At 40.0% G+C, this 21,386-nt stretch overlaps 1 protein-coding gene across 2 annotated transcripts in view; it reads left to right on the top strand.

Moving 5' to 3' along the window:
• LOC125862467 (uncharacterized) overlaps positions 1–21,386 on the top strand; it is a 1,053,062-nt gene that overhangs the window by 422,566 nt on the left and 609,110 nt on the right. The window lies entirely within an intron of this gene.

Here is a 21,386-nt window from a genome sequence, read left to right as displayed (position 1 = left end):
TTTATTCGAGAAATGAGGACGATCACACTAATCATTTGAGGATTGTGTTGTAAATTCTCAAAGACCAACAACTATTTGCAAAGTTTAGCAAGTGTGAGTTTTGGCTAAGGTCCGTACTTTTCTTGGCCATATTGTTTCAAGTAAGGGTATTGAGGTAGATCCTAAGAAGATGGATGTGGTCAAGAGCTTGCCTATACCTCTAACTCCTTCAGACATTAAAAGTTTCTTGGGTTAGGATGGTTATTACAGAAGATTTGTTGAGGGGTTTTCTTCCATTGCCTCTCCATTGACAGCTTTGACTCAGAAGAAGGCCAAGTTCATATGGTTCGAAATGTGTGAGAAGAGTTTTCAAGAATTGAAAAATAGACTTACTTCCGCTCCAGTGTGGACTTTACCGGAAGGGACAGATGGTTTTGTTGTTTTATTGTGATGCTTCGATAATTGGGTTAGGATGTGTTCTTATGCAAAATGGGAAAGTTATAGACTATGCTTCAAGTAAACTTAAGGTTCATGAGAAGAATTATCCTACCCATGATCTTGAATTAGCGGCGGTGGTATTTGCCTTAAAAATTTGGAGGCATTATTTGCATGGTGTTCGTGTAGATATGTTCACAAACCACAAGAGCCTATAATATGTGTTTAATCAGAAGGATCTGAATCTTCACCAAAGAAGATGGCTTGAGTTACTTAAGGATTATGAATGAGTGTTCTCTATCACCCTGGTAAGGTGAATGTAGTAGCGGATGCCCTTAGTTGATTATCAATGGGAAGTGTTGCCTATATAGAAGATAAGAAATAATTGGTACGAAATGTACATAGATTGGCCCGATTGGGTGTTCGGTTGATGGACTCCACCAAGGGTGGTGTTGTGGTTCTAATTGTTTAGAATTGTCTTTTGTGAAAGATGTGAAAGCTAAGCAATGTCTTGATCCAACCTTAGTAGAATTGAAAGAGGTCGTACTTAGAAAGTACGTTGAGGCTTTCTCCCAAGGGGGATATGGTGTACTTAGATATCAAGGTCGTTTGTGTGTTTCGAATGACGATCACTTGAGAGAACAAATCTTGTCGGAAGCCCATAGTTCTCGATATTCTACTCACCCAGGAGCCACCAAGATGTACCAAGATTTGTGGGAGGTATATTGGTGGAATGGGATGAAGAAGGATATTGCGGGATATGTGGCAAAGTGTCCTAACTGCCAACAAGTGAAAGTTGAGCATCAGAAACTAGGAGGGTTATCCCAAGACATTAGTATTCCTACTTAGAAGTGGGAAGGTTTGAATATGGACTTTATAGTTGGGTTGCCTCAGACAAGGCAATAATATGATTCAATTTGGGTCATAGTAGACCGAATGACGAAATCGGCCCATTTCATTCTCATCAAAATTTTCTTATTCGGTGGAAGAATATCCTAAGTTGTATTTGAGGGAAATGGTAAGGTTGCATGGAGTACCCTTGTCCATTATTTCCGATAGAGGTACTCAGTTTACTTCTCAATTTTGGAAATCTTTCCAAAAGGGTCTTGGCACTAAAGTTAAGCTTAGTACGACTTTTCATTCACAAACTGATGGGCAAGCAGAGCGAACTATCCAAACATTGGAAGATATGTTGAAAGCATGTGTCATCGATTTCAAGGGAAATTGGGTTGATCACTTGCCATTGATTGAGTTTGCTTTTAACAATAGTTACCATTTGAGTATTAGTATGGCTCCATTTGAGGCTCTCTATGGTAGGAGGTGTAGATGTCCTATAGGTTGGTTTGAGGTGGGTAAAGTGTCCATAATAGGACCCGAGTTAGTTCATGAGGCTATGGAAAAGGTCTGACTTATGAGAGAGAGGTTGAAAACAACCTAAAGTCGACAAAAATCCTATGCCGATGTTAGAAGAAGTGATCTTGAGTTTGATGTTCATGATTGGGTTTACTTCAAAATCTCACCCATGAAGGGTGTAATAAGGTTTGGTAAGAAAGGAAAGCTTAGTCCCCGATATGTAGGCCCATATCAAATGTTGAGACGTGTTGGTAAGGTTGTTTATGAGCTTGATTTGCCTAATGATTTGGCATCCGTGCATCCGGTTTTCCATGTCTCTATGTTGAAAAAGTGTGTTGGAGATCCGACATCCATTGTTCCCTTAGAAGGTTTGGGAGTTGATGAAAGTCTTTCTTATGAGGAAGTTTCGATTGAGATTTTAGACTGGCAAGTCAAGAAGTTGAGAAACAAGGAAGTTTCTTTCGTGAATGTGTTGTGGAGGAATAATTTAGTTGAGGGTGTTATTTGGGAGGTCGAGGCTGATATGATGTCTCGAAATCCTCATATTTTTCCTTCTACTCCTACTCTAGCTTGAGGTAATGAATTCCTCATGGTTTACTCTTTGTTTGGGTGTCATGTGTTTTTGATGATTTCTATATTATGCATGTGCATGAAAAACTTGTGTTTTGAGAGAAAATAAGTTTAAATGATTGATTCTCCTTATGATCGATGTGAATTGAGTATGAGTTGCCTATAGACTTCATGAGATGAGATATTAAACATGCTTTGGATCGGAGTGGATATTTCCTCCTTGAATATATGTTTTTGTCTATGAATTGCATATAGGCTCCATGAGATTGTGTTGAGCATGCTTTTAGCTTGGAGATGGTAGTTCCTCCTTGAATATGAGTAATATTGAAATTTCATGCATATTGGGCTTCTAGGTCTAGTTCCTACGTTCCTTGTGATCTATTGAGTATTTTTAGCATGGAGTTGATATTTCCTCCATGGTTATGTGCATTTTGATGTGATTGCATGCATGATGGGCTAATAGTCTTGAGTCTTTTCTTTCATGAGGTGTCTATAATTCCATTAGAGGACGAATGTTCCCAAGGGGGAGATAATGTAACACCTCGGATTTGAAAGAGGGCAAAATAGCAAATTTTAGAAGTTGTAGTTGCCAGCCACGACGACCAACTATGGCCCATGGGTAGGACCACAAACCGTAGGTGGGGGTCCGTGGACTAGCACCCAAAACTGTCCAAAGTTGTTCAAGGGACCAGGAACCACGGCCTGACAAACGGACCATCGGTTAGACCAGGGTCTGTTGTCCAAGGTCTATGGTCCAACACCCCAATTTCCATCCGTCTGACCCCAAGCGACGGACCACCAGGACAGACCGTCGGTCAGGCTACGGTCCTCGACCAGGGTCGTGGGTCAGGGTCGGCAGTTAAGTTTTAGGGGTAGTTGGGTTTTTTCTATTAATTAATTTATATTGAGTTAGGGTTTTCTTCTAATGTTGTGAGTCTTGATGAATGTTGATCCAATTGATTGGGTTATGATTGAATTGATAGGATTATATGTTTTTAGGATGAATTTACATGTACCTATTCTTTACCCATGTTTCTAAGATGAATTTGATATAAATGAGTTTGATCCATGAAAGGAGAATTTGTAGGTTTAGATATATTCTTAGAGGATTGATGAGATACATTAGAATTGCTTCGAGAGTGAAGCATAGATGATGATTATGAGATGTAGTGCTTTAACAGTAAAGCTTATGATATGAATTGTTGATTATTGATGTAATTGTTGTGGAAGGGATAGTTTCCACATGAATTGCTTAAATATGAATGTTAAAGGCATTCTCACATTGAATGATTCTAGGTTAAAAGGATTGCTCACCTAAAATGAATCTAGACTTAAATGCTAACAAACAGATGAGGCAAGAGGTGATTACCCTTAACCTTCAAATGATAAGGATATGATGTGATTTCCCATATGCTTTAGATTATAGTAAGAGGCGACTACCCTCATTGTCATAACCCAAGGCTACTCCCTAGATGTAACATGATGTATAGAACCCCGAAGGACTCCATACAAGCCAATTAGCTTTCATAACATAAGAATTAGAAAATAAAGAGTAAAACAATCATTTAAGTCCAATTTTTTTTTATAGAAAAGCGCAAGTCTTAACTCATATCTCATCATAGCCATCTATTACATTTGAATGAAATTGGGCCTAGCCCATACATCATGTCCAAAAAGGAAATACAAAAGAGAAACTAAAATGAGAGTAATCCGTCCTCTAACCATGAGTACGCACCAAGCTCGGGGAAGAATCAAGTCCAAGCTCTAGCCACTAAAATTGGAACCGTGTCTGGCGGACCATACATTCGGGAAAAAATGTAGGCAAGAGTATGCATTAGTATAAACAATGTACCAAGTATGATAGTTATGCATAAAAACACTTAAAACATGCTAAGAAGGACATTTTATTTCATGACATGCAATTGACCAAGTAAAACGTGATATAAGAAGGTTAGAAAACATAATTCATAACATAATGATCAATGCAAGCTAAATCATCTTTAAGCCTTTGAACACATATGAGATACTCCTTGAGTAACCGTAGTTCACTTCTAGTCTTGTTGTGGGAGAATTAGCCTTAACCGACATAGATACCATGTGAGCTAAAGCATGATCACCCGGTGTCTCCCACACCGAAAAAGGTTGTTCTACTTGCCAAAGGTAGAACCATGAACTTTAGCATAAGTGGATCCACTAGCTAATCAATCTATGGGGGCACATAGTTAAGGGATATCTATGGGGGCACATAGTTAAGGGATATGTAGATTGCTACTAGAAACCCGACCTCTACTAATGAGAGAGCTTCCATCTCATGAGACTTCATCTAGAAACTCGGCCTCTACTAATGGGAGACCTTCCATCTCTATGTCAATATCCATTCGGTGCTAAGCATAATTCCCACGGAATGTTATTTTCTTATTTATTCTTATTATCCATGGAAGGACATGTCATCTTGTCAATCCAAGCTAGTTCATTAGGATAGCTCTTGTTCATTAATTCAATTAGGTGAGAATAGCCTTTCAAACTAAAAATCTTTTTATGTGAGAAAACCTTTCACATCATGGTTGCAAGTGTTTTATGAGAATAACCTTTCAACAACACAAAAACAACAACACTATCACTTCACTCTCAAATCACCCTTAAAACATTTACATAGTTCCACCAGATCATGCATAAACTCAATCATCAAATCTAAGGGCTCCAAAACTATAGTTTGTATATCACTAAGCTATATGCTTAGCGATAGTTGTTTCTATCGTAGAGGCTGTTCGCAATGATGCTTGAAGTTGGCCATTGATGATGGATATTTTGAAAGCCTTAAGGAAGATCACATTTGCATATAGGCATATATATTTGGTATAACCTTGGGACTTGTACATGATCTTTGTGTTGTATATTTACAGGAGATTTTGAGGGCTAATTTGGTCATGTCACCATGAATTGTAATATAAGTATGGTTATACATTTTATCTTTTTGAGGTGTGTAAACTCAAGTCATGTAATATACTAATTTGCTATATGTCTTGAAGGTTGTGTGAAGCATGAACCGGCTGATTTCGGTACTCGAAAGCTTGTAATATTCTTGTTATTTCACCCTCGAGTGTGAGGTTAACATATGCATGAAGATCTGGTCGGTTAATTGCTTAAATGTTATATATATTTTTGTTGGAGTTCGTTGTGAATCTAATCCCTCTACTAGTTTAAAATCAGTATGCCCTCATTAATTGGTTTTAAATGTCGCAAGTATTTAATTATAGTGGAATGGTATGAAGAGAGACATTGCGGAGTTCATCTCTAAATGTTTGGTTTGTCAACAAGTAAAGGCAGAACATCAAGTCCCAGTTGGTTTACTACAGCCCTTGTCGATGTCGGAATGGAAATGGAGAGAATAACAATGGACTTTATTTCAGGACTTCCTCGCACTCAAAGGAACCATGATGCAATATGGGTGATTATGGACAGGCTAACCAAGAGTGCTCACTTCTTAGCATTCAGAATGGATTACTCACTTGAGCATTTAGCCGAATTGTACATTAATGAGATTGTAAGACTACATGAGATACATGTATCTATTGTATCTGATCGAGACCCAAGGTTTACATCTAGATTTTGGGGCAGCTTGCAGGAAGTTTCGGGTACTAAGTTGAAATTTAGCACTTCGTTCCATCCTCAAACAGACGACCAGTCGAAAAGAGTGATAAAAATTTTGGAGGATATGCTTCGAGCTTGCATTATGGAGTTTGAGGGTAGTTGGGACAAACACTTGGGTTTGATTGAATTTGCTTAAAATAACAATTACCAATTGAGTATTGGAATGCCTCCCTATGAAGCCTTATATGGAAGAAAATGTCGGACCCCTCTTTGTTGGAGTGAAGTTGGTGAAAGAAAACTTGTTGGTCTTGAAATTGCAACAAACAGAGGACAAGGTAAAAATTACCAAAGATCATCTAAAGATTTCTTCAGATAGACAAAAGTCGTATGCTGATCTTAAATTGCAACAAACAGAGGACAAGGTAAAAATTATCAAAGATCATCTAAAGATTTCTTCAGACAGACAAAAGTCGTACGCTGATCTTAAAAGGCGTGACATTGAATATCAAGTTGGAGATAAAGTATTCTTAAAGGTGTCTCCATGGAAAAAAGATTATGAGATTTGGCCAGAAAGGAAAGCTTAATCCCCGATTTATTAGACTTTATGAGATACTTGAAAGGGTTGGACCAGTTGTACATAAATTGGCTTTGCCACCTACGTTAGACAAGATCCACAATGTCTTCCATGTTTCTATGTTTAGAAGATATCGTTCTGATCCATCTCATGTTCTTCCAGTCGAATCTATTGAGGTTAATCCTGACTTGACGTTTAATGAAGAACCTATTCTAATTCAAGCTCGACAAGTAAAGCAACTTAGAAACAAGAGAATTCACTTAGTAAAGGTACTTTGGAGGAACCATTCTGGAAAAGAAGCTACGTGGGAAAGAGAAGAAGACATGAGAATCCAGTATCCGCACTTGTTCCGGGACTAGTGTAAGGTAAATTTCGAGCCGAAATTTCTTTAAAGGGGAGGAAGTTGTAACACCCTGAAAATGCTAACAAGAGTCGCATGTCGATAAACCACTGCTTAATTATTACAATATGTTTAATTTTCATTTTTGGTAACTTGAAATAATGTTATATTTGCAACCTTGCTTAAAATAATTGTCATCATAATTTAATGTATTGTATGGGGGTATTTGCATAATGTTTTAATTAGAAATATGTATAGCTTTAAAAGGAGGTGAAGGATATATATATATAGGTGTATATGTATGCATTTGGGCAGCACACAAGTATTTGGGCAGCAAACTGTTATGGACAGTTGTGTATATGATAAGCATCTCTTGTGTTACTATATTTTGACACCTCCTCTTAGGAAATTCGTCTCACCTGAAGTATAAGTCCCTTAGAAAATTATCTAACCTGTTGTTCTTCAAGATCACAAGAGAAAATCTTGGTCCTTTTGGCTGGAAATCGAGTTACACTCTTCTCTTTGGTAAGTGGTAAAACCTGTTTTTGAGCTGGGCAGCGTTTAGTAGATTAAGCATATCTCATTCTATAGATCTTTTTTTACTGTGAATAAATATGATTTGAAAACATAATTCGTATATGTACAATTCTTATGCTTATGTTAAACTCTAATTTAGTTGTTACGGATTCGAAATATGGGACGCATCATGGGACAAGTTCTGTCCAGATTCTGAAGTTTGAAATCCTGTATGGACAACTGTTAGTGTTTTGAATATATCTCTTTATCCAAAATACATTTTGTGGTGATTCTTGGTTGTTTGCAACCTTAAGAGAGATACCTACATCTTTCATGAAGAGTATACAGTCCAGATTTGCCGTTTGACATTTCAAATCTTACTTGCGACATGATGCACTAGGATGGCCATAATTTACTGTTTGGGAGCATAGTTGTATTTGTACAGGCTAGGCTTACTTTTGATGATAACCCTATTTTATGTCATCATTATTGAGCTGTTAGAAAGTAAATAAGTTATTGAATTCATTTTCTTAAGGTTGTATATCCTCGTGTACAAGTTGAAGACTTTGAAACGCTGCTAGGTCTACGGTTTGACTCATAGAGTTTTGTTGGACTGTTTTTGTGCTAAAGAACAGAGGTTTGTGTATAAACTTATAGTTGTACTCTTTTTACCTGCTGATATATCTGAAAGTTATCTTGGCACCTTGGTTACCTCTTGTCACTTTGCCTTGTCGTATTGGTATTCTTTAATACATTAAAGACGCTTATGTAACTCGCCACTTGTACGGATTGTTTGATCACTGAGCACTCTTGTTGGGACCTTGTCCTTCTTGTGGCAGTGACTTTGTCACTCTTGGCATGCCTCTTGGTTCGAATCATTTGCCATCTTGACTCTGTATTTTTAGTTCGTCTTAAGAATGAAAGTCGTACATTTTAAGTACGAACTAGGAAGCCATTTTTTAATACGGTTCTTGGTTCTCTTGATTATTGGGTTTTGACCCTTCTTGACGTAGGGCGTTGATCCTTCTTGATGGTTGCTCGTGCTTGGTGTGACGACATGATGTTTATATTGTGTGAGACTTGTTATTGAATCTCTTCAAAAGTTGTGCTATGAGCATTCTTGACATTTGGACCTTTATATATTGAATTTGATACTCCTTGTATATTGTTTACTTGATTTACTTATTTTGTTTCAATCGTGTTGCCCTTGACTTGAGAATGATAACTTGGTGAATTTAAGGGCTCCAAACCTATAGTTTGTACATCACTAAGCTATATGCTTAGCGATAGTTCTTTTTATCGTAGGGGCTATTTGCGATAATGCTTGAAGTTGGCCATTGATGATGGAGATTTTGAAAGCCTTAAGGAAGATCACATTTGCATATAGGCATATATATTTTGTATAACCTTGGGACTTGTACATGATCTTTGTGTTGTATATTTACAGGAGATTTTGAGGGCTGATTTGGTCATGTCACCATGGGTTGTAATATAAGTATGGTTATACGTTTTTATCTTTTTGGGATGTGTAAACCCAAGTCTTGTAATATACTAATTTGCTATATGTCTTGAAAGTTGTGTGAAGCATGAGCTGGCTGATTTCGGTACTCGGAAGCTTGTAATATTCTTGTTATTTCACCCTCGAGTGTGAGGTTACATATGCATGAAGATCTGGTCGGTTAATTGCTTAAATGTTATATATATTTTTTTGGAGTTCGTTATGAATCTAATCCCTCTACTAGATTAAAATCAGTATGCCCTCATTAATTGGTTTTAAATGTCGCAAGTATTTAATTAGATTTCTAGTTTAAGTAGTGGTATCGTTTTGAAAGGATCGCTACACTACATCTAGCAAATTAATATGCATGGATTTTTAAAACTTCTCAACATTTCTCATGTTCAAGGAGGAACTACTTTCTTCAAGCTAAAAGCATGTTCAACACAATATCATGGATCCCTTATGCAATTAATTCACAAAAGAATGTCTAGGGCATGTTCAACAATCATCTCATGAAGTATATAGGCAACTCATATTCAATGCACAACAACATGAGTAAAATAAATCATATAAGCCATTTCTTTAAAAACATGAGCTTTTTCATTAACATGCATAGTCATAAGGAAATGATGGAAACACATAAAGCACACATGACTCCCAAAACATAGAACAACCAAGAGGAACTCATTACCTCAAGCTAGAGTAGGAGTAGAAAGAAAAAGATGAGGATATAGGGACATCATATCGGCCTCGGCCTCCCAAGTATCACCCTCAACTAAATGATTCCTCCATAACACCTTTACCAAAGCAACTTCCTTGTTCCTCAACTTTTTGACTTGCCGGTCAAAAATCTCAACCGGAACCTCTTCATAAGCAAGATTCTCTTTAACTTCCAAACCCTCTAAGGAAACTATGGATGTCGTATCACCAACACATTTCTTCAACATGGAGACAGGGAAAACCGGATGCACCGATGCCAACTCATTTGGCAAATCAAGCTCATATGCAACCTTACCAACACATCTCAAAATCTGATATGGACGTACAAAACGGGAACTAAGTTTCTCTTTCTTCCCAAACCTCATTACACCCTTCATGGGTGAGATTTTCAAATAAACCCAATCATAAACCTCAAATTCAAGACCCCTCCTTCTAACATCGGCATATGACTTTTGCCGACTTTGGGCCGTTCTCAACCTCTCTCTAATAAGCCGGATCTTCTCTATGGCCTCATGTACCAATTCGGGACCTATGAGAGCAACTTCACCCACCTCAAACCATCCTATATGAGATCTACACCCCCTAACATAAATAGCCTCAAATGGAGCCATACCGATACTCGAGTGATAACTGTTATTATAGGCAAACTCAATCAATGGCAAATGGTCATCCCAATTATCCTTATAATCAATCACACAAGCTCTCAACATGTCTTCCAAAGTCTTAATAGTGCACACCGCTTGCCCATCGGTTTTGGGATGAAAAGTCGTGCTAAGCTTAACTTTGGTACCAAGACCCTTTTGGAATGACTTCCAAAATTGTGATGTAAACTGGGTACCTCAATCGGAAATAATGGACAAGGGCACTCCATGCAATCTTACCATCTCTCTCAATTACAACTTAGCATAATCTTCCGCTGAATAAGAAACCTTGACGAGAATGAAATGGGAAGATTTTGTCATCCGATCTACTATTATCCAAATTGTGTCATGTTGCAACCGAGTACGTGGCAACCCTACAATAAAGTCCATATTCACATCTTTCCACTTCCAAGTAGGAATACCAATGTCTTGGGATAAACCTCCTAGTTTCTGATGCTCAACCTTGACTTGTTGGCAATTCGTACATTTAGCCAAAAATCCCGCAGTATCCTTCTTCATCCTATTCCACCAATAGATCTTCTGCAAATAACGATACATCTTGGTGTCTCCCAGGTGAATAGAATATCGAGAACTATGAGCTTCTACCAAGATTTGTTCCCTCAGGTCATCAACATTCGAAACACATAAGCGACCTTGATATCTTAGTACCCCATCTACCCCTTGGGAGAAAGCCTCAACGGACTTTTTGAGTACCGCTTCTTTCAATTCTACCAAAATGGGATCAAGGCCTTTCTTAGCCTTCACATCCATCACAAAAGACGATTCAGACCTATTATGAACCATGACACCACCCTTGGTGGAATCCACTAGTTGAACACCTAATCGAGCCAACCAATGAACATCTCTAACCAACTCTTTCTTTTCATCCTCAACATGGGCAACACTACCCATTGATAGTCGACTAAAAGCATTCGCCACCACATTTGCCTTACCGGGGTGATAGAAAACACTCATTTCATAATCCTTCAATAGTTCTAGCCACCTTCTTTGGTTAAGATTCAAGTCCTTTTAATTAAACACGTATTGCAAGCTTTTGTGCCGGTAAACACATCTACATGTACTCCATACAAATAATGCATCCAAATCATTAAGGAAAAAACAACTACCGCTAACTCAAGGTCATGGGTAGGATAATTCTTCTCATGGACTTTAAGTTGCCTTGAAGCATAGGTAATCACTTTACCATTTTTTGTAAGCACACATCCCAACCCAACTCTAGCGTCATCACAATACACCACAAAACCATTTGTACCTACTGGTAAGGTCAATAGTAGAGTAGAAGTAAGTCTGTCTTTAAACTCTTGGAAACTTTTCTCACAAACTTTCGACCACACAAACTTAGCCTTCTTTTGAGTCAATGTCGTCAAAGGAGAAGCAATGGAAGAAAACCCTCAACCAACCTCCTATAGTAACCGGCCAAACCCAAGAAGCTTCTAATACCAGAAGGAGATAGAGGTCTATGTCAACTCTTGACCACATCCGTGTTAATGAGATCTACCTCAATTCCCTTGCTTGACACAATATTCCCAAGAAAAGCTACGAACCTTAGCGAAAATTCACATTTGCTAAACTTTGCAAAAAGTTGTTGGTCCTTAAGAATTTGCAACACAATACTCAAATGGCCAATATGTTCATCCTCATTCCTCGAATAGATCAAAATATCATCAATAAACACAATTACAAACATATATAGGTATTGTCTAAACACCCTATTCATTAAGTCCATAAATGGCGTCGGAGCAACCCAAACGACATTACCAAGAACACATAATGACCATACCGGGTTCGGAAAGCCATCTTCGGAACATCACTATCCTTCACCCTTAATTGGTGATAACCCGATCAGAGATCAATATTAGAGATACAACTAGCCCCTTGAAGTTGGTCAAACAAGTCATCAATCCTTGGAAGAGGATATTTGTTCTTGATAGTAACCTTGTTCAACTGTCTATAGTCGATGCACATACAAAGAGAACCATCCTTCTTCCTAAAAAACAACAATGGAGCACCCCATGGAGAGATACTCGGTCGGATGAAGCCCTTATCCAACAAATCCTTCAATTGATCTTTCAACTCCTTAAATTCCGCCGGAGCCATTCTATAAGGTGGAATAAAGATAGGTTGCATATCTGGGAGAAGGTCAATACCGAAGTCTACTGAGGATATCGGGACTTCATATTGGCCTCAGCCTTCAAGTAGCACCCTCTACTAGATGATTTCTCCATAACACCTTAACGGAAGCTACTTCCTTATTTCTCAATCTCTTGACTTTTCGGTCAAGGATCTCTACCGGAACCTCCTCATAGGAAAAGCTCTCATCAACACCCAACCCTTCTAAAGGAATAATGGACACCGGGTCCCCACTACACTTTTTAAGCATACAAACATGGAATACCAAGTGAACCAGGGACAACTTATTTGTCAAGTCCAATTCATAGGCAACTTCGCCAATATGCTCCAAAATTTGATATGGGCCTATAATCCGGGGACTAAGTTTCCCCTTTTTGACAAACCTCATCACACCCTTCATGGGTGAGATTTTCAAATAAAACCAATCACCTACTTCAAATTCCAGGTCCCTTCTCCTCACATCAGAATAATACTTTTGCCTACTTTGAGCCGTTCTCAACCTTTCTCTAATAAGCCAAACTTTCTCCATATCTTCATAAATCGATTCGGGACCAAGAAGAGCAATATCACCTACCTCAAACCAACCAACCAGAGACCTACATCTCCTACCATACAAGGCTTCAAAAGGAGCCATACCAATAGTTGAGTGGTGACTATTATTGTAGGCAAACTCTATTAATGGCAAGTGGTCATCCCAATTATCCTTGAAATCTATAACACACACCCTCAACATATCCTCTAAATTTCAAATGGTGCGCTCCGCTTGACCATTCGTTTGAGGGTGAAAAGCGGTGCTAAGCTTCACCTTAGTACCAAGCCCCTTTTGGAATGACTTCTAAAAGTGTGAAGTGAATTGAGTACCCCGATCTGAAATGATGGATAAAGGAACCCCATGTAACTGCACTATCTCCCTTACATAAAAATTTTCATAGTTTTCCACCGAAGGGAAACCTTAACAGGAATGAAGTTGGTTGATTTTGTCATCCTATCCACAATGACCCAAATAGAATCATTTTGCCTTCTAGTACGAGGCAAACCCACAACAAAGTCCATATTCACCTCTTCCCACTTCCAAGTGGGAATTGGCATATCTTGCAATGAAACATTTACATAGTTTCCACCAGATCATGCATAAACTCAATCACCAAATCTATAATTCAATCATTAGATAGGGATTTTATCAAATATTCATGTAATTCTATTACTTCATGTTTTAGATCATAAAACTCCTCTTTCATAATCAACAACCCACATTATGAGATCACAATTTGAAATACATGGGGGTTTGTATGGGTTTATAGGGAAAACATCATAAAAGCATGGTAAATTATCAATTGATGCATATTTAAATGTAATTAAATCATTAAGATCAATAATCAAAAGAACCCATGGTGATTGAAGAAAACCCTAGCTAATTGGGGAATTCTACCTTTAAATTAGAGGAATTTCGGACTCAATGAATGAGAGAGATTCATGGATGATAACTACCATACCTCAAGTCCAAATGCTAGCCTTCAATGGAGAAATTGAACCCTTAGCTTGAAACGCTTGGTTGAATCCTCTTTTTCTTCTTCAAGTTCTAGAGAGAGAATATTTGGGAGGAGATTTGATTTATTTTGGGGAATTTGGAAGAATGAATTAAATGGGGGGTAAAAAGACTTATATAGGGGCTTCTAAATATAGGCAAACCGACATTGTATAGGAATTAATTAATTAGGAAAAGACCCAACTACCCCTGAAACTTAACGGCCAGCACTGACCCACGACTCACCATCGACGGACTATGGGTGGACCTACGATCCGTCCTGCACGTCCGTGGTTGGTGGTCCGAGAGTTTTGGCCAAATGACAAACCCCTGGACAACAGACCGTGGACCCACCTATGGTCCGTAGGTCCCATCGTGGTCCATGACCTGGAAAACAATGGGTGGCCCTCTCCACGGGCCCACCTATGGCAAGTGGCTTGACCCACGGCCCGTGGTTGGGTCCTCATGGATGGCAGTTGTAATTGCTGAAATTTTATAGGCTTTTCTCTATCTAGTCTGGGGTGTTACACTTGTTCCCTATTGTTGGACATGGATGCAAATACCCATGACCCCTTATTAAAATATGTGGAGACCAATACCCATATCTTATTTAGAATTATGTGGATGTGAATACCCGTGTCATATTATAAAAGGATATAGAGGTGAATACCCGTGTCATATTATGAAAGGACATGGAGGCAAATACCCATGATTCCATATAGAATGATGTGGAGATGAATACTCGTGTCATATTGTCACGACCCAAGCCTAGGGCCTAGACGTGACATGGTGAATGAGGAACCCGAAGGAACCCCAAACAAGCCTCTCAAACTTGTCATCACACTTCATCGGTCGCGGAAGCACATTCAACATTAATTAACAGGAAATAGGGACTAAGGGCAAACCATTTCTAAATGACATCATAGAACAAGAGTCAAGCTCATTTACAAAATTCTTGTCCAACGCACACCTCTACATACATAGATGGGACGGGGGCCATGACATACTACCGGCTCCCCTCATAGTCAAAATGCAATTGCAAGATAAAGTCTCAAAACATAGGAGTAGGAAACATAACATAGCCCTCGAATCATTGAGGACTCACCAACAAACTCGGATAAGCACCGTACTAGCCACGTGAATGGAGAGAAGGATCAAGAGTAGCTCCGGTCCCTACATGGTGACATCATGTAGGCAAAATATGCGTTAGTACTTGGAATGTACTAAGTATGCGGGGTGCAACACAACAATAGACAAGGACACAATCGAAATACAAGAAATAGTTTCATAGGCATTATGAATAACAATATGAGGATGCATGATCAAAGTGAAGTCAAAACATGTTTAAGTAAATCTATACTAATAGTAGATATCATATGTGTATGCATGATCCAACCAATCTATAACCCCAACTTAGGATGGGGGATGCCGTTCACACCCGGACACCCTGGTGGCAAGGTATAAACCCCTCACATGGTTGATGTTGGTCACACCCCAAGCATCCTAGGTGGTGAGATATAAACCTCTCACATGGTTGATGTTGGTCACACCCCAAGCATCCTAGGTGGTGAGATATAAACCTCTCACATGGTTGTCCGGTTCTTTTCCCCCGGACCGGGCATGGTCATGCAACACTTTATATAGGAAATTCCCATTAGGCTCTAATGCAATCTCACGTATGGAATGAACATATACACAAGCTTAGTTTGTCATCAACACATCTCTGGATTGCCATACATCTCATAACTCAAGCTTTAAAGCATCGATTCATCAATTCTCCATAGTTGGACATTTTGTCAAACACCTTGAAGGCATGTAATGGAATCAAAGAGCATGGAAAATAGGGTAGTAATTATGCAGCCAAACCAGTGAACAACCTACAACAACACCTTTTAACACCCACAATACCACATGAAAATCTCCACATCCATTCCAAATTTAGATTCAAGTTCTAGAGTCACAACATGCTCAAAACAATCACTTTTCATGTTTAAAATTCAATGTGCAGGAAATTATTACAAAGAACAAGACTAATTTATGAATCTTAACTTAAACCATGAATTAGTGAGTAGAATAGAGTCTAGGCACTATGGGTGGAAGGACCCATGAGTTCAACACCACATACCTTGAGTTCTTATGAAGGTCTTGAGAGTGTCTTCAATGGAAGCTTGGAACTTGGAGCAAGAGTCTCTTCAATCTTGAGGAAGGTTTTGGATTAGGGTTCTTGAGAGAACTTGAGAGAAAATGTGTCTAAGTATGGGAGAGGTGTTTTGGGAAATGTTTTAGAGATGGGAATTGAACTAATGGTATATAGGAAATAACATATGCCCTTTGGAAAAATGGTCCAACACTTAGAAAAAAAAATGAGGCGGGTGAACAGTAAAAACGCTCACTGGAAATTGCATTTCCTGCCGGACAGATTTTACGAAAATGGGCATAACTTCTTCGTCCGAACTCCGAATGAGGTGAAACGAAGTGCGTTAGGTAGCTAACTCAAAGGGCTTTCCATGGATATGTTATGGGCCACCCAATTATTTGTGTGCTAGGAGATATGACCCTCCAAAGTAGACCCTCGAAAAAGGCTTCACTTGGAAATTTCGGATTTTGATACGGTTGCTCTAAAATTTGGGTTAGACCCATTTCCCACTCAATTTGACCCCCTAAACAAGAATATGAAGTCGGATTTTCGAAAAACGAAACGGATTTTTTTTGATATAGCTAAACAAGTTTCCGGTAACTTCCGAAGCACATTTTTAAGAACCTTTTGGGTCATTTCAATATCTCCCCCTTGGGAACATTCGTCCCCGAATGTGGAAGAGACGTACAAGGCAAGACTTAGTAAGAACATATCAGCCCCAACATGAATGCAAAAATTTTATTTAAACATCACTTCAAGATTTCAAAACTTAGTGTAAAGCATCCATAACTCATCAATTTAAACATATATGCACATTAATGATTCAGGGGCTGAAATGTAAGACTCAATGGAGTACAAAGGACTTGATTTAATACCTTAGGCTTGAGTGGAGTTGAATAGATAAGGATAACGTCTTTGCATGTCCGCTTCGGCCTCCCAAGTAGCACTCTCCACTTGTTGATTTCTCCAAAGCACCTTAACGGACGCCACTTCTTTGTTCCTCAACCTTTTAACTTGTCTATCTAAGATCTGAACCGGGACTTCTTCATACGTCAAATTATCTTCTACAACACCCACAACCTCAAGAGGTACAATAGCGTTAGGATCACCAACACATTTCCTCAACATCGATACATGGAATACCGGATGAACTAATTCCATCTCCTTGGGCAACCCCAACTCATAGGCTACTTTACCAACCCTTCTTATTATCTCATAAGGACCGACATACCTAGGACTTAATTTCCCCTTCTTACCAAAACGAACCACACCTTTCATTGGAGAAACTTTCAAATAAACCCAATCACCCACTTTGAATTCAAGATCCCGTCTCCTCACATCGGCATAAGACTTTTGACGACTTTGGGCTGTTTTCAACCTCTCCCTAATCATCCTTACCTTCTCAAGAGCATCCATGACCAGATCCGGACCCAACAAGGCCACCTCTCCAACTTCAAACCACCCAACCGGTGACCTACACCGTCTACCATAAAGTGCCTCAAAAGGAGCCATACCGATACTAGAATGATAACTATTGTTGTATGCAAATTCAATCAAAGGAAGATGATCATCCCAACTACCTTTCAACTCCAATACACAAGCTCTAAGCATATCCTCCAAGGTTTGAATTGTTCTTTCGGCTTGGCCATCCGTTTGAGGGTGGAAGGCCGTGCTAAGCTTTACCTTTGTACCAAGACCCCTTTGGAATGACTTCCAAAAGTGAGAAGTGAATTGGGCACCACGATCCGAGATGATAGACAAAGGAATCCCATGCAACCTTACCAATTCATGAATGTACAACTTGGCATACTCTTCAGCCCCGTAAGTAGTTTTAACCGGTAGGAAATGAGCCGACTTTGTCATCCGATCAACCACCACCCAAACCGAATCAAAGCCTCTTCTAGCCTTGGGTAAGCCCACTACAAAATCCATGTTGATTTCTTCCCACTTCCAAGTAGGTATCTCAATGTCTTGAGTTAGGCCACCCGGCCTTTGATGTTCGGCCTTGACTTGTTGACAACTATGGCAACCCGAAACAAATTTTGCAATGTCCTTCTTCATACCGCCCCACCAATACACATCCCTCAAGTCTCTATACATCTTTGTTGACCCCGGATGAATAGAATAAAAAGAATTATGAGCCTCATCAAGGATTCTTTCCCTCACACCATCCACACAAGGAACACATAATCTACCTTGGTACCTAAGGGCACCATCTCCCCCTTGGGAGAAAACCTCCACCTTACCACTACTCACCGAAGCCTTTAATTCTACCAAAGAAGGATCAAGATCTTGCTTGACTATCACCTCATCAACCAAGGAAGACCTTGAACCATCAACAACAACTACTCCTCCACTATCCACCCCTTCTAACCTAACTCCCAATTTGGCCAACCGATGGACCTCCTTAGCCAACTCTTTACTACCTTCCTCCACATGAGCCAAGCTACCCATGGACACTCTACTCAATGCATCCGCCACCACATTAGCTTTCCCCGGATGATAGTGAACACTCATATCATAATCCTTAAGGAATTCTAACCACCTCCTTTGTCTCAAGTTAAGATCTTTTTGCGTGAACACATATTGGAGATTCTTATGGTCGGTGAAGATATCAACATGCACCCCATACAAATAATGACGCCAAATCTTTAAAGCAAAAACCACGGCGGCCAATTCAAGATCATGGGTTGGGTAATTTTTTTCATGAACCTTAAGTTGCCTAGAAGCATAGGCTATAACCTTACCACTTTGCATCAACACACAACCCAAACCAATACGGGAAGCATCACAATAAACAACAAAACCTTCTAACCCATCCGGAAGTGACAAAATAGGAGCGGACACAAGCCTTTCTTTCAAAGTTTGGAAGCTTTCCTCACACTCATCCGACCACACAAATTTAGCCTTCTTTTGAGTCAACTTAGTCATAGGAGAAGCAAGAGAAGAAAACCCTTCCACAAATCTCCTATAATAACCCGCTAAACCCAAGAAACTCCTTATATCCGACGGGGTCAAAGGTCTAGGCCAATTCCTAATAACATCGGTCTTCTTAGGATCCACCTTAATACCATCCCCCGACACCACATGGCCTAGGAAAGCAACTTCCTTCAACCAAAACTCACACTTTTCATATTTAGCGTACAACTTCTCTTCCCTCAATCTTTGGAGTACAACCCTCAAGTGACCCTTGTGCTCTTCCTCACCCCGAGAATAGATCAAGATGTCATCTATAAACACCACCACAAAAGAATCAAGGTAGGGTTTGAAAACCCTATTCATCAAATCCATAAAGAGAGCCGGAGCATTAGTCAACCCGAAAGACATCACCACAAACTCATAGTGCCCATACCTAGTACGAAAGGCCGTCTTGAGAATATCACACTCCCTCACCTTCACTTGATGATACCCTGACCGAAGATCAATCTTAGAGAAGTGACTAGCCCCATGCAATTGGTCAAATAAATCGTCAATCCTTGGAAGAGGATACCTATTCTTGACGGTGACCCTATTAAGTTGTCGATAATCAATACACATTCTAAGAGACCCATCTTTCTTCTTCACAAACAAAACCGGAGCACCCCAGGGAGAATGACTAGGTCTAATAAACCCCTTCTCTAACAAATCTTTTAATTGCTCTTTCAACTCTTTCAACTCCGCCGGGGCCATACGGTAAGGGGGGATAGAAATAGGTTGAGTATCGGGAAGGAGGTCTATACCAAGATCTATCTCCCTTTCGGGAGGGACACCGGGAAGGTCTTCTGGGAAGACATCTAGAAACTCATTAACAACCGGAATAGACTCAATAGGAGGGACTTTAGACTCCACATCATTGACTCTCACAATATGGTACAAGCACCCTTTGGAAATCAACCTATGGGCTTTAATGCAAGAAATGAATTTCCCCTTCACCACAACATCCCGGCTCTCCCACTCAAGGACGGGTTCATTAGGAAATCGGAACTTGACTTTACGAGTCCTACAATCAATAGAAGCATAATATGCATGCAACCAATCCATCCCAAGAATAACATCAAAATCCACCATGTTCAACTCAACAAGATCACAAGGCAACAACTTATTTAATATGCAAACCGGACAATTTCTATACACTTTTCTAGCAACAATAGAGACACCAATGGGAGTGGATACTTCATATGACTCATGCAACAATTCCGACTCGACATGAAATTTTCTAGCAACTAAGGGGGTAACAAAGGAAAGGGTGGCACCCGGATCAATCAAAGTATAAACATCAAGATCAAAGATTTGCAACATACCGGTCACCACATCCGGAGTCTCATTAACACCTTGTCTACCATGCAAAGCATAAAATCGATTGTCCCTTGGGGCACCACTTTGAGAAGCACCTCTACCCAAAGGAGTAGTGTTAGCACTTCGGACCTTGTTGCGGATCTTGGGACATTCAAACCTCTTATGACCCACTTCTCCACATTCAAAGCAAGCACCCGAACCCTTCATGCAAGGACCACCATGCTTCCTCCCACACTTAGGGCATACATCCATAGAACCCACTTCACCTCCCCCTTGAGGTCTAGGAACATTGATAGCAAATCCCCGGTTGACATGAGGGTTTCCTCGGCCTTGATGAAATCTAGCACCCTTAGGGAACCTATTCTCCAATCGGGCCCTCTTGGCCTCGTGCCCCCTTCTCTTCCTCAATTTCTCCTCCTCCATTTGCTCGGCATAAGTCATCAACCGAGACAAATCCATATCTCCAATGAGCATAGCGGACCGACACTCCTCACTAACCAAGTCGGATACACCCATCACAAATTTGTTCATCCTCGACCTAGAGTCGGCCACCAAGTGAGGTGCATACTTGGAGAGTTGGACAAATTTGAGGGCATACTCCCTCACACTCATAGCTCCTTGCTTCAAGTTCATGAACTCCACCAACTTTGCCTCCCTAAGCTCAAGAGGGAAGAACCTATTAAGGAAAGCAAGTTTAAACTCCTCCCACAACACCACATAGCCATTACCTTTCTCACCCTTCCATTGATCAAACCAAATTTGAGCAACCCCCTTGAGTTGGTAGGCCGCCAATTCCGCCTTCTCACAAGCACCAACATCCATAATGGTCAAGATTTTGCATACCTCATCGATGAACTCTTGCGGGTCCTCATCCACCTTTGAACCATGGAAGACCGGAGGGTTCATCCTCATGAAATCTCTCACCCTTTCCCCCGGGGTGGTAGTTCGAGGAGCTTGGGCTCCTTGTTGCACTTGGTTAGCTACCACTTGTGCAAGCATGGTGAGTGCATCACGGAGCTCACCATTGGTGGGTGGCTCTTCCGGTGATCGGGCCCGTCTTCCCCTCATGTTTGGCATGATG

Source organism: Solanum stenotomum, chromosome 4 (assembly GCF_019186545.1).
Source record: "Solanum stenotomum isolate F172 chromosome 4, ASM1918654v1, whole genome shotgun sequence".
In the NCBI taxonomy this organism is placed as follows: domain Eukaryota; kingdom Viridiplantae; phylum Streptophyta; class Magnoliopsida; order Solanales; family Solanaceae; genus Solanum; species Solanum stenotomum.
The sequence above is the reverse complement of the archived record's forward strand: the minus strand, read 5'-3'. Positions and strand labels throughout refer to the sequence as shown.